We start from the raw sequence: 11,758 nt of genomic DNA, 5'->3' as shown, positions 1-11,758 counted from the left end.
AGTGAAGACATCAACGACTGCGCTCAAGAGAGTCATTGAAACGACTGCAGGTCTGTGCGTTTAATTGCTTTAGGCATGTCCCATCCTTTGTTCAGGCACCGTGGAATTATTTGTCTGGCTGGGGCTGGTGTGCTGTCCTCCCTGTCCGGGGCTGGGATGAAGAGATGAAGAGATGCCGTGTTTCCTACGGACAGGGGCCGTGCGATGCGTGGCACGTGCTGGTGCCAGGGCAGGACCGCCTGCTGCCCATGCTGGGGCTTCACTGGGGTGAACTGGGATGAGCCTGGCTCAAACCCGCTCACAGCGTGTCTTTAGGTGGGCAGAGAGAAGGCGGGATGCAGCAAGTTGGGATCACGCTTTTTAATGGAGCGGTTCCAATACAAAATAGCTTGGATAGGTGATTAATAGAAGTCTTAATAAATGCTGAGTTGTTTCGGTATAGAGCCCGCCAGCGCGTATCCGCGGCTTCGCAGATATCAGTGCCACCGCCTGCTATCGTGCTCGCGAACATTTATTACTGATAGTGCTCCGCGTCTGCAGCAGAATAGAGCACTGTATGAAAAATACATTAGCGGGGCCTTTGTTCGCAGAGCGCTGTCTCGGTGTTCCCCGCTGCCGTAGCTGCCGGGGGGCATTTCACCGGGTCTTCCCTCGGCGGTGCCGGGATCACAGTTCTGTGTTTCTCTCCCTCTCGTAACCCATCATCCGACCCCCCCCACGGTTCCCGGGCAGGGCTGCCCTCGCGGCCAGGCTCGGGGCAAAGCGGGGTCTGGGGGGGATGGGACTGGACCATATTGGCCAGGGAAGGGCTCCAGTTTCTGGGCATGGGGAGGGCGAGGAGGAAAACACTCCTAGCAAGTCACGGGGTATGTGGCACCGGTGATTCGACACATCGGAAGGCCTTTTTTTTTTTTTTCCACTTGAGCCCGTTTGTTCCCTTTTCCCAGCCCTCTTCGCCATGGACATACTTATTCATCGTCCCGCGCGGTGTCAGGTGGTGGGTGGCGTAACGAAGATCCCCTGATCAATATTGCAGAGGAGCTGGCGCGGAGCCGTGTCGGTGTGGGTTTCGTGGTGGGCAGAGAGGGACAGCCCAGGCTATTGCCGGGAGCATCATAGAGTCATAGAATCATAGAATGGTTCAGGTTGGAACAGATCTTGAAGATCATCTCGTTCCAACCCCCCTGCCATGGGCAGGGACACCTCCCACTAGACCAGGTTGCTCCAAGCCCCGTCCAACCTGGCCTTGGACACCTCTTCGGAGTAAGTATTGAACTGATTGCCCGACGTGAGGTCCAGCAAGTGATGTAGAGAAGAAAGCCCCGCTTCTGGGTCAGTTAAACGATGGAAAGCCCCCGTGTACAGCTCCTGGGTTCCTGGCACGCCTTGCCTGCTCAGAAAAGCTGTGTTTCATTGCACGCCCCAGCTGAAAAACACATCTTGTGGACTGGTGACCACAAGCTGCCACACGTGAGGGTCCTCCACATTGTTCAGAAGCCACCACCGAGACTGGACCCCGCTAATGGGAGGAGGAACTCAGCTCGTATTTGCCCTTCAGGGTGCCCGTGAACTGCCCGAGGAGAGCCCAGGTGCCCCTTCAGTTTATCGGTTGACACGCATCACCCCGTGGGGTGGTTGTTCCTTCGAGGTTGTACTGGAGGTGAGGTTGGATGGATGGGTTCCTGCTCAGCCAACCTGCACCGTGGTCCTGCCATGGTGGGAACACAGAGGTTTGGTGCTGGAGCAGCTCACATGTGGGGGCAGCTGCCCGTCCTGCCTGCGTCCAGCTGCTGCCCTGGCTTTGCCACCTCCGCGACTGCGGCTGTTCCCTGACCGCTAAAAATCTCATTTACAGCCAGCAAGGGAGCGAATTCACTCGGTTTAACGTTTTCTTTGCGAATGTAATTTCAGAGCGGGGAATGCTTGCATAAATATACATATATTGTCTAACCGCCTTTTTTTTTTTTTTTTTCTTTTCCTTTTAGTCGCTCAAACATGTGATTTTATTCCTGCAGCTGTAAAGCCAAGCGTGCGAATGTTAAATTGTTAAATAAGTCAAACATAATTATTCAAGTACCCGGCATAATGTGTTTCAGAAGTGCAGAATCTGAAATCCAACACAATGCGCGCGGGTAAACGCTTTTGTGGAGATTGTACTCCTAAGGGGAATGTCATTTTGACGAGAATATATTTTCCCCTCTTTCCTCTCGCAGCCAGTCTTGTACTGTCTTGATGCTTTGGTGGAAGCCTCGTCCAAGCAGAGTTCATTTTGATGCGGAATTATTCAAACCTTTCAGATCCATCCCTGTGGAGCGGTTTGCTCCGCAGGCTGATGAAATGATACCGGTGCAGCTCAGAGCAGAGGACCTGACGTTAAATGAAAGGTTTTCTTTTGCAAGGGTTAGTCTGAGCCGCTTATCTTTTTGGTAGCGCTATCAAATGCTCTATTCTGCAGTCCAGGCACACGGTCTACATCTGGCCAAAATATGTCGTGGAAAAAAGATGTTTTGAACAAAAAGCATCCTTTATAGCGAATGGGGAAAAGTCATTAAAACTCAATTTTCAGGGACATTTTGGGGCCTTTTTGTCCAAAAATGGAAACTACTTTGTTTGAACGTGTGTGGATTCCAAGGAAACGCTGCCTTTTTTCTTTTTTTTTGTTGGACAAAACCGAAATGCTTATCAGCGTCTAGTAAGGCAGAAAGACGTTTCCTCTTTTTGCTGCCCCACTCCTGAACGTTGAGATTTACGCCGGGCTGAGCTTCTCCTCTGAGAACTTCAGCGCTTGCTGCCCTTAAGCAGGTAGGGTTATTTGCAGGGTGGGTTTTCATAGCGCGCCGCTTCTGGCCGCTGCCTCAGCCCCGCATGGGGCACCTGAGCAGCGTCTCGCCCTGCCCTGGGCTTTTTGGGGGGTTTCTTGCCCCGTAAATTGCCGTGCGCAGTGGCGACCTTGGTCCCTTCGCTCGTTAGCTGCGGTGAAATCAGTAAGGCTTCAACCTCTGAGTTAAACGTGCCCTTGCTGGTCTTACTGCCAGCGAGAAAATGTCAAGAGAGCCAACTAAGAACAAATATTAGTTTCCTGCTCCCTTCCCTCACCACGAGTAAATTCTTGTCAGACATTTCCAGGAGCTTCCCTGGACGGAAACCGGCTTCACCTGTTTTATTGCAAAATATCTGGATTCCGGATGGGCGCTCCAGGGGGAGGTTTTCTGTGAACCTCCGTTACTGGCCGGCTCATACCCAACGTCACCGCAGTGATTTCTGTAATGGTTGCTCTGATCTCATCTTCACCTTTACCTGAGTGACCTTTGGGCTGCAGTTTTAGTTGTTGGCTTTTATTTATAACGCTGTCCAGAGCTCCGCAGACCTGCCCTTCTGGGACCGGTAATTCCTGTTCCTTTTTTTTTTTTTTTTTGCTGTGTTTTCCCCCGTCTTAGCCTGTTAGGAAAGGCACGACGTGGCTGCCGGGGGTCCCTCCATCCCCTCTTGCGCCGAGCATCGTCAGGGGCGCGCATCCATCCCGCTGCAAAATCGATGACCTCCATCAACGACGTGCGTTAAAACCTGAGCCCTTAACCCCGGCTGTGGTCCGTGTTGAAGTGAGCCTGTATTAACACAAAGATAGAGCCATTTTTCCCCCCCGCCTCCGCAACCCGAGGCTGACCACAGTGCCGTCCGCCTGCTTTTTGTCTCTAAAGTCTGATTAAAGGGCTGGGAGAAAGAGCATGTGGTGGTTAGAGCTGTGTTTCCCTCTCCCAGGATGAACGTGTGATTACGTGTGTGTATTTTTGGCATTTCTTTCCTGTACCGGGGCCGGCGCTCGCTTTTTACAGCCCATGCGATTTTAACGTTGCGCGTTGAAATTCCTCGAAGCTTCTGGTTTCTGTGCGTTCCGCACTTGCTCAATCTGTTCCTATTAATTTTTAAACGCTCGCATTTTAGCAGTAGATAAACAGCTGGTGACGCTTTCGGAGTCGCACCGGATCATGCGAGGAGCTGGCGTTGGCTCTCCCAGCGCCGCACGCCGAGCCGGGGGGAGCACCGTCGGGGTCTTGTTCCCTCGAGGTGCCAGTGGTCTCCACACGATGTCCTTCCCCCGCATCTCCAGCAGACCCAGAGCTCGCCAGTTTGCTTTTCCTGCTGTTTTAAGCCATCCTGACATGCCGCAGGTCCTGAGAGCGAAGCTGAGCTCACGGTGGAGGATCCAGCTGGGGAATCCGCCTGAGCATCTTTGACAAAGCTATTTACATTCCTTAAATCATTGACTGAAAGCATCATGCCTGACTCTTTCTTTCCTTCTGTTTTTTTTTTTTTCTTCTTGGAAGCAGCCAAGATCTAATCTATGGGGTTTTTTTTTTATTTTTTTAAATTTTTTTACAGCTGTATGGATTTGTTCGGTCTGAAGGGACCCTTAGATCATCTTGTCTTGCCCTCTGTACAGTAGTGACCGTGGAAATCCACCCAGCTTCCCTTCCACCCTGTAATTTGTGAGCTGTGACCGCGCACACCCCGCTAAGGGAGCCAATATTTTGGGTATCTTTTACTGCAGTTCTTTTATACGCCAGTGTGCACTGTGCTGCGTGATGCACGTCTCAGTCACCCACATAGCTGTAAATGTGCTGTCTGCAGAGGCAGAGCAAAGACTAAATTTAACATCCTCAGTCAAATCAAAGCACTTCGTGGGTATATTTATCCACCAATATGCGAGGAAGGGAGGTAGTTTGTGACTATCGGAGTCTCTGGAAAGCTGCCTCGTGGATTCCTGCTCCATCAGCCCCGTGCTCCTGCCTTTCTGCAGGTGTAAACAGATTAATTGGCACAATGGAATTAAGCCATGGAAAGAAATGTGGCTGTAAGCATCAGAGGTCTTTATGCAGTGGCGTGGCCGGCGTGTGCGGTGCCGTCCTCTCCAGGGATGCACTGGGCTCTTCTGGAGAGCCCGGCACAGGAACTGGTCTGCCCCGAGGGGGGTCCCAATAGCGAGTCGTGTTTGAAAACCTCTGCTGATGCTTCTAGTTAATCGGGGTTTTGGGGAAGTCAGTGTTGGATATTTTGAGAAGCATCCTGTGAGTAACAAATCAGAGGGGAACTGAGGGTTATTTCTGCAGTCAGAGTGCTATCGAAGGAAACCCCTTTTTTATTTCTCATGTAAGATTTATTTCTAGAAAGCGTCTGACCAGCAACTTTTCAGGAGTGAAGCAGAATATATTCAAAAATAAAATAAAAAGAATCCTTTTCTCTCATTCTGGGGAAGGCAGGGAAGAGGAGGAGTAGCATCCCCGCTGCGCACGGCCGTCTTGGCTTTCCCACTGCGCGGCACCATCTTAAGAGTCTTCATGGTATAAACCGTGTAATAATTGCAATAATTGCTCTTGGTAGCATTTGTCAGCCTGGTAGAGCCGTCCTTTCCCAGGTTAGCCTCTACTTTTGAAATGGTTCTTGCAGTTCCCGGGAAGTTGGGCAGGAATTGTGCAATGAGGAAGAGAAAAACCACCAGAATCAGGAGTGTGTCCCTCGCTCCGATACTCACCACTGGTCCCTGCTTGTAGCTCTCAGGCTTACAGAATAAGAATTTAAACATTTGTAGATTTTTTTCCCCTCCCAAGTGATGCAAACCAACAGAAAAAGGCGTCATCCCCAACCTCGCATCAGGAGCTGGGAGTTTCTCCTCCCTGCTCTCAGCTGCTTGGAGGCATCCTGGTTTGGTCTCTGTGCCATGAACGCAAAATGATTTAGGAAAAAAAAAAATCACTTTTTATGCTGAGAAGGTAGAAGAGAACGGTGCATCGCTGCTTGCCTTGCCGCTGGTGCTGCAAGCGTCACCTTTTAAACCCGGGTTAGTTACTGGTGTCTGCCTGTTCTTCTGGGAATCAGGAATTTAACACAGTTGTTTTCCACATCTGCAGGGAAAAGCCAGAGGTGACACTTCGGAGACGTATAAGAAGTGACGGAGATGTCGGACCGGCTAATGCCGACGGCGGGGTGAGGCCAGCAGCGTGCTGTTGGCACATCGCTCCGGCTTAGGTGTGCGAGACGGGGGACATCAGCGGATAGAAACAGGCAGGCACACGCGTGCCAGGGATTTCTCCTCGTTGCCTGGTGCGGAGCATCTAAAGGTTCCACCACAGCAGAGCATCCGGCACCTTTGGGTTTGGGTTTTTTTCCCTCTTTCAAAAGCAGTAAATTCCTTGTGAGGGCTTTAGCGTGGAACCGGAGAGCTCTGTATGGGAAAAGCCTGCGCTCGTGGTGCGTTTAATTGCTTCCCAATAACCTGGGAAAATTAGGCAGTTGTTTGTGATGTGAAGTTTTCCGTGCCCTCTGGACGGGAGGAGGGAGCAATGGGCACGTTCTCCCGCCTGCCTCCGTCAGCGGCGTCCCGCATCGCTCCTTCCGTTCCTTAGAGAAACTTTGGGAAGGGGAGATGACAGCGGCCGAATTCGCAGTACCGCAGGGCTGAAGCCGATGTGTCTGATTTTGCAGACTCGCTGGATGCTGGCAGAGGTTCCCAGAGCGGTGTGGGCGCTGGGTAAACCGTTCCCTGCTTGTTTATGTGCTTAAACGTGAATTTGTGAGATTTGCCAGCCTCTTCACGCCGGTGAAGGCAATGCTCTCGGCAGGAAGGAGGACTTTAAAACAAGTCCTAACCCGAATTAATGGTTCACGAGTGTAGAAAGGGAGGAGTTTGCTTCCGTGTGCCCCACACTTGAACTGCTGCAGCGTGCTCGAGGTGATCTTTTCAGAGGTTATTAGTTACGTATGAAACCCGGGCCTCGCGTTTGCACATAATCCAAGGTGAAGCCAGGAGCGGAGAAGCACCGAGCGGTGTCTCAGCTTGAAGAGCAGTTTTCAGGGTCACGGAGCAGCCCCTGGTGATGTGATGGGCTTCGGCTGCCGGTCCGCGTGTCGCCGGCGGCTGGAGAAGCGGAGATGTTTAACAGGCGTGTTAGTGCCGATCCCAGGCGGGCTGAGACCTGGGTGGCTTTGGGGAATTTTGCTTGGCAAGGCAGCTCGTAATAATAATAATAAAACCCCAAAGTTTACACGGAGCTTGCCGCCTCTCTGGGGTCCAGAAGAAGATTAGGGTTAATGAAATAAAGTTTATGCTTGCTTTCCTGTCCTACCATCCTCCCTTTCTCCTGAGTTGTTTCTGCTTGGTGTGAGTTTGCGTTTGGAGGTGCCGGGGCAGCGGTACGAGCCATGAGAGAGGCGTAATGATTTTAAATGGAAAGAGGGGAGATTTAAATGAGATATGAAGAAGAAATTCTTTGCTGTGCGGGCGGTGAGCCCCTGGGGCAGGTTGCCCCGAGAAGCTGTGGCTACCCCATCCCTGGGGGGGTTCAAGACCAGGTTGGACGGGGCTTGGAGCAACCTGGGCTGGTGGGAGGGGTCCCTGCCCAGGGCAGGGGGGGGCACTGGATGATCTTTAACGTTGCTTCCAACCCAAACCATCCTATGATTCGATGGTTTTCATTCAGTGGGACGGCGAGGCTGCGGTCTGACCCTCCGTGCCAAACCCCCTGGCTGTGTTGCAGGGAGGGACAAACCCGTCCGTGGTCTGCCACTCTGCAGATGGGCTTTGGAACTGCTCCTACGTATCCCGTTCTGGTGTGGGCATCCCCTGTCAGCGCTACTGCTCTGGGGCTGGGAGGGATTTAAACTTCATTGGAGAAACACATGTCTGGATGCCGTGCCCATGCCAGAAATCAGGGGGCTCTGCAAAATGCAAAGAACAGGCTTTTTAGCGCTTTCTGTAGTGGTTTGTTTGTTGTTGTTTTTTTTTTTTTTTTATACTGCTGCATTTTTTTTCTTGAGCAGCTGGAATAAAGATGAAGGAAATAAGCCAAGGAGAATTTCAAGCCCCCTCTCTTCAGTAGGTAAATTACTATTGTGCCAGTGGATTGGTTTCATATGGATGCTTTCAATTTCTCCTGCACATGCAAAATGTTCCTAAACCTCTCTTTTTGTGCTCCATATGTTTTTCTCTGACCGCCCAACTCCATTGCAGAGCACAGTGGAAATGGGAACTTAAAGGTATGTGAAAATCTGTAATATTTTCTGCTTACATCCAAGGGCTTGATCAAAAGGGATTAAACTTAATGCGGACTTAAGCCAGTTTCTCGGAAGCAGGTTTGGATATCCGTGTTTTGCATCTGACTAGCTGTTTTTTCCATCTGTTTCAACAAATCCAATCAATACTGGGGGAGGGGGGATGCTTTTGCGGGAGGTCCTCTCCTTGCAGCGTGCTGCACAGACCCCCGTCCTCCCCCGGGGCTGCAGGAGCCCCTTGGCTGGAAGTCACTGGGTCACTCAAGGCAGAGCTGATGATACAACAACTGAGACAACATCGCTCTGCTCTGTTAAGGAAAGGCTGAGGGACGTGGGGCTTTTTAGTCTGGACAAAAGAAGACTGAGGGGGGATCTTATCAATACTTATTCATACTTAAAGGGAGGTGCCGGGGGGATGGGAACAGTCTGTTCCAGCGGTGCCCAGTGACAGGACAAGAGGGAACGGGCACAAAGGTGACCATCGGCAGTTCCATCTCCACCTGAGGAGGGCCTTCTCTGGTGTGAGGGCGGCAGAGCAGTGGCACAGGCTGCCCAGAGAGGTGGGGGAGTCTCCCCCTCTGGAGCCATCCCAAACCCGCCTGGACGCCGTCCTGTGCCACTGCTGGAGGTGCCCCTGCTCTGGCGGGGGGTGGGATGGGGGAGCTCCAGAGGGCCCTTCCAGCCCCCACCAGTCTGGGATGCTGTGAAGGCAATCTCTGTCCCCATGTTCAGCACCAGACATGTTCCCAGTTCATGTCAGTTGGTTTTCGTGTCAGCTCACTTGAGGAGCTGCTGGGGTTCTCCCCCCTCCAGGCTTTTAAAGTCCCATCAGAGGCAGCTCCTCACTCCAGTCGTTGCCAGGCTACAGATAGTGATAGCTAAAGTAACCCAACGAGACAGAAGCTCAGCATCCGTGTCGGAGGAGAGGGGCCATTAAGTAGTGGAATAAGTATTTATTGCTGTTGTATTAAAGGAACTTGGCAGCCTAAAGAAAGCGCTGTAGTTTCAGGGCATTAATTCCCGCGCCGGGAGCCGCGGGCGGCGTGGGGAGCGGTACAGCGGGACCGCGCTCCGGCTTGTGTGCAGCTCGCGGTGCTTCTGCCTCTGGGGTTGCTTGGCTTCTGCCCCTCGCTTGCCTTCGCATCGTCCCCATGTCCCGGGGGGGCCGAGGGACACAGCCCGGCCTTGGTCCTGGCTCGGTGTGTTTGCTGTGGGATGGGGACAGCCATAGCACAAAGGGGACATGCGGAGGAGCACTGAGACCTCCTTACGTACAGACATCGGGGCTTGGGGTCCCCTAAGAGCTGTGTGACAGTGTTCCCTCCGATACTCAGCTGCTCTGTAATAGGAAAAGACAGATTGGTGTCTTTAAACATGAGACAGGACGTGTGTGCATCTGGGAAGCTTACGATGATGTGATGATACGGTGCAGAGCTTTTCTACCAGTAGCTGTGCAGCCAGACGAGTTACTCCTTGTTCAGGGGATGTTGCTGGTTTTGCAATGACTGCCCACTGCTGCAAGGCTACACCGTAGCAGACGTTATGCCGGCTCCGAAGCGCTCAAAATAAACGTGTTAAAATGATACAAGCCCTGTTCCCACTGGAAACCAGCGGAGGCTTTGCCAGTGACTTACTATTTGCAGCCCCGACACGTAATGTGGTCAAATCATGGGTTTAATGCAAAATAATGCTGGGTTTAATAACCCTGTTTTGAAAAAGACCGACCAAACACATAGAGTGTAATGGCAGCGGTGCTTAGAGCAGCACATCACAGCTAATGGGCTTCATGGCGCAGCGGTGCTCTGGGAGCGGAGGAGCTGCCTGGAGCCCTGGGCTTACCGGAGCCCCGAAACAGTGTCCGGGCTGTAAATCAGAGCAGCTGGTGGGACTGGGGGTGATTTTATAGCGGCTGAGGATCAGGTCCAGAATCTCCTTTCTCTTCCCAGTGTCCTGTTCCTCTCCTTTTCTAACGTAATTTATCATCTGGGATTGATGTGTAGATGGAGCTTGCTCCCTCCAGAGCTGCCGGCAGTGCCCGCGGCGCCGTGGGGAGCACAGGAGAACAATCCGCTTCTCCCCTTTGCTCCCTCTCTGCTCTCGTGGGGATTTTTTCCCTTCTCTTTGGGGATGGCCCATTCTGCATCAGGCCAATTTTTGCCCAGCTCCTCCTGCTCCCCCCGGGGAGCTTTGGGCTTTCATTGCCTTTGCAGTTACGGCAGGTGATGCTTCCCAGCGCTGGGGGGTGGAAGTAGCGGGGGGTACGGGTGCTCCCCCAGCCGCGTTGCCCCTTTTCCCCCTCTTGAAACCTCAGGGATGGTGAGGGGGTTAAAGGCATCGAGCTCACTTACACCCTCGTTATACCAAAGTGTAATCCAGTGCTTATCGAGTATGGATTTGTGAGGGTCCCTTGAGGACACGGCAGCCACGGATTGCAACAGCAGAGGATTCCTGGTTTGGGATGGGGATGCTCCGGGCTGCCTCCCCGCTGCGTCCCCAGTGTGGTGAGGCTCACCCGTGCCGCCGGCAGGGCTCGGGGCCGGGGCGCCGGGGAGCAGAGCCGTGGGCATGGAGAACGCTTCTGGTACCCAAATGCCGCACGGACTGTCAGGCTGGTTGGGAAAGTATTTTCGACCTTTTTAGTCAGGTCTGTAAAAAATGCTATACGTACTGCAGCTTTTCTTCGGCAGATGCTCCGGTGAAGGCAGCCTGGCTGGGGGGTCACTCCTTGCGAGGAGAGGATGCAGAACTCTGCTGCGTGTTCCTCCTGCTTTCTCAGAGGAGTTGGTTTCGGTTTTGGTTTTGGTAAAGATGCTTTCGCCTGGAAAGTGCATCTCTGACAATGGGCTCTCGTTAGAGGGCTTAACCTCATTATCTTGAGAGGTGTAATCGCTCGCCCCTGTAAGGCAGCTGTAACCATAACGCAGTCTGACACGGAGCTCTGAACTGTGGGTAAGAGGTCTTGGGGACAATCTGTGTCAGATGTTCACCTGAGATTATTTTAACCCTTTGCTACTTCCGTGACCAAGGATCCCTTTAGGAAAGGAAGGAGCGGGTACGTCCAGCCTGCCTCGCTGAATCTCAGAAGCAGAATCCAGCTTGTACCTGGTTTTCTTGCATCCCTTTGCAGATTGGAAGTCCAGCCCAGCAGTCCAGCCCCGGGGAGGCACACGGTCCCAGAGATGCCCTCCACAGACACACTGTCGTGGGAGATCTTCCCTGGCTTTGATTTAAAATCCTTATCAAATATGTACCAGCTGAAATCTGCTCAGCTGGCGCCTCTCCGAACGCTGCATGCCAGCAACCGCCACGCTTGTCCAGCACGCTGCCTTTCTGCCTGGCAGGAGTGGGAACGGGAGGCGAAGCCGTGGCATCCCTGGGTGGGCGAAGAGGAGCTGCGGGGGAAACCGTTCAGGCAGGCACATGCGACCTGGAAAGGCACAATCCAGTTGTCCAAACGGATTATTATTTAATAGCGCTCGTCCTCAGCAGCCATCTGGGTGGATGAAGTCCAGCTGAGACAGCCATGGGTGGAGGAAAATCAAACCGGTTTGATCCCATAACGGGTCTCTGCCCTCCCTTGGCATCCCAGGGAAATAAATCACTGCCGTCTGATTTCCTCCTGCCTGGCGGGGGCTGCTGCTCTCCTGCCATAGCCGTGTACAGCGATGCTCCGCTCGGGTTCCGCGCTGTGTCAGGAGATGTTGGTTTAAGT

The 11,758-nt window shown here is 52.7% G+C and overlaps 1 protein-coding gene across 1 annotated transcript in view; it reads left to right on the top strand.

Moving 5' to 3' along the window:
* VAV2 (vav 2 guanine nucleotide exchange factor) overlaps positions 1–11,758 on the top strand; it is a 156,682-nt gene that overhangs the window by 84,956 nt on the left and 59,968 nt on the right.

The sequence above is a fragment of the Charadrius vociferus genome, unplaced genomic scaffold, assembly GCF_000708025.1.
Source record: "Charadrius vociferus isolate BGI_N301 unplaced genomic scaffold, ASM70802v2 scaffold549, whole genome shotgun sequence".
In the NCBI taxonomy this organism is placed as follows: domain Eukaryota; kingdom Metazoa; phylum Chordata; class Aves; order Charadriiformes; family Charadriidae; genus Charadrius; species Charadrius vociferus.
The sequence above is the reverse complement of the archived record's forward strand: the minus strand, read 5'-3'. Positions and strand labels throughout refer to the sequence as shown.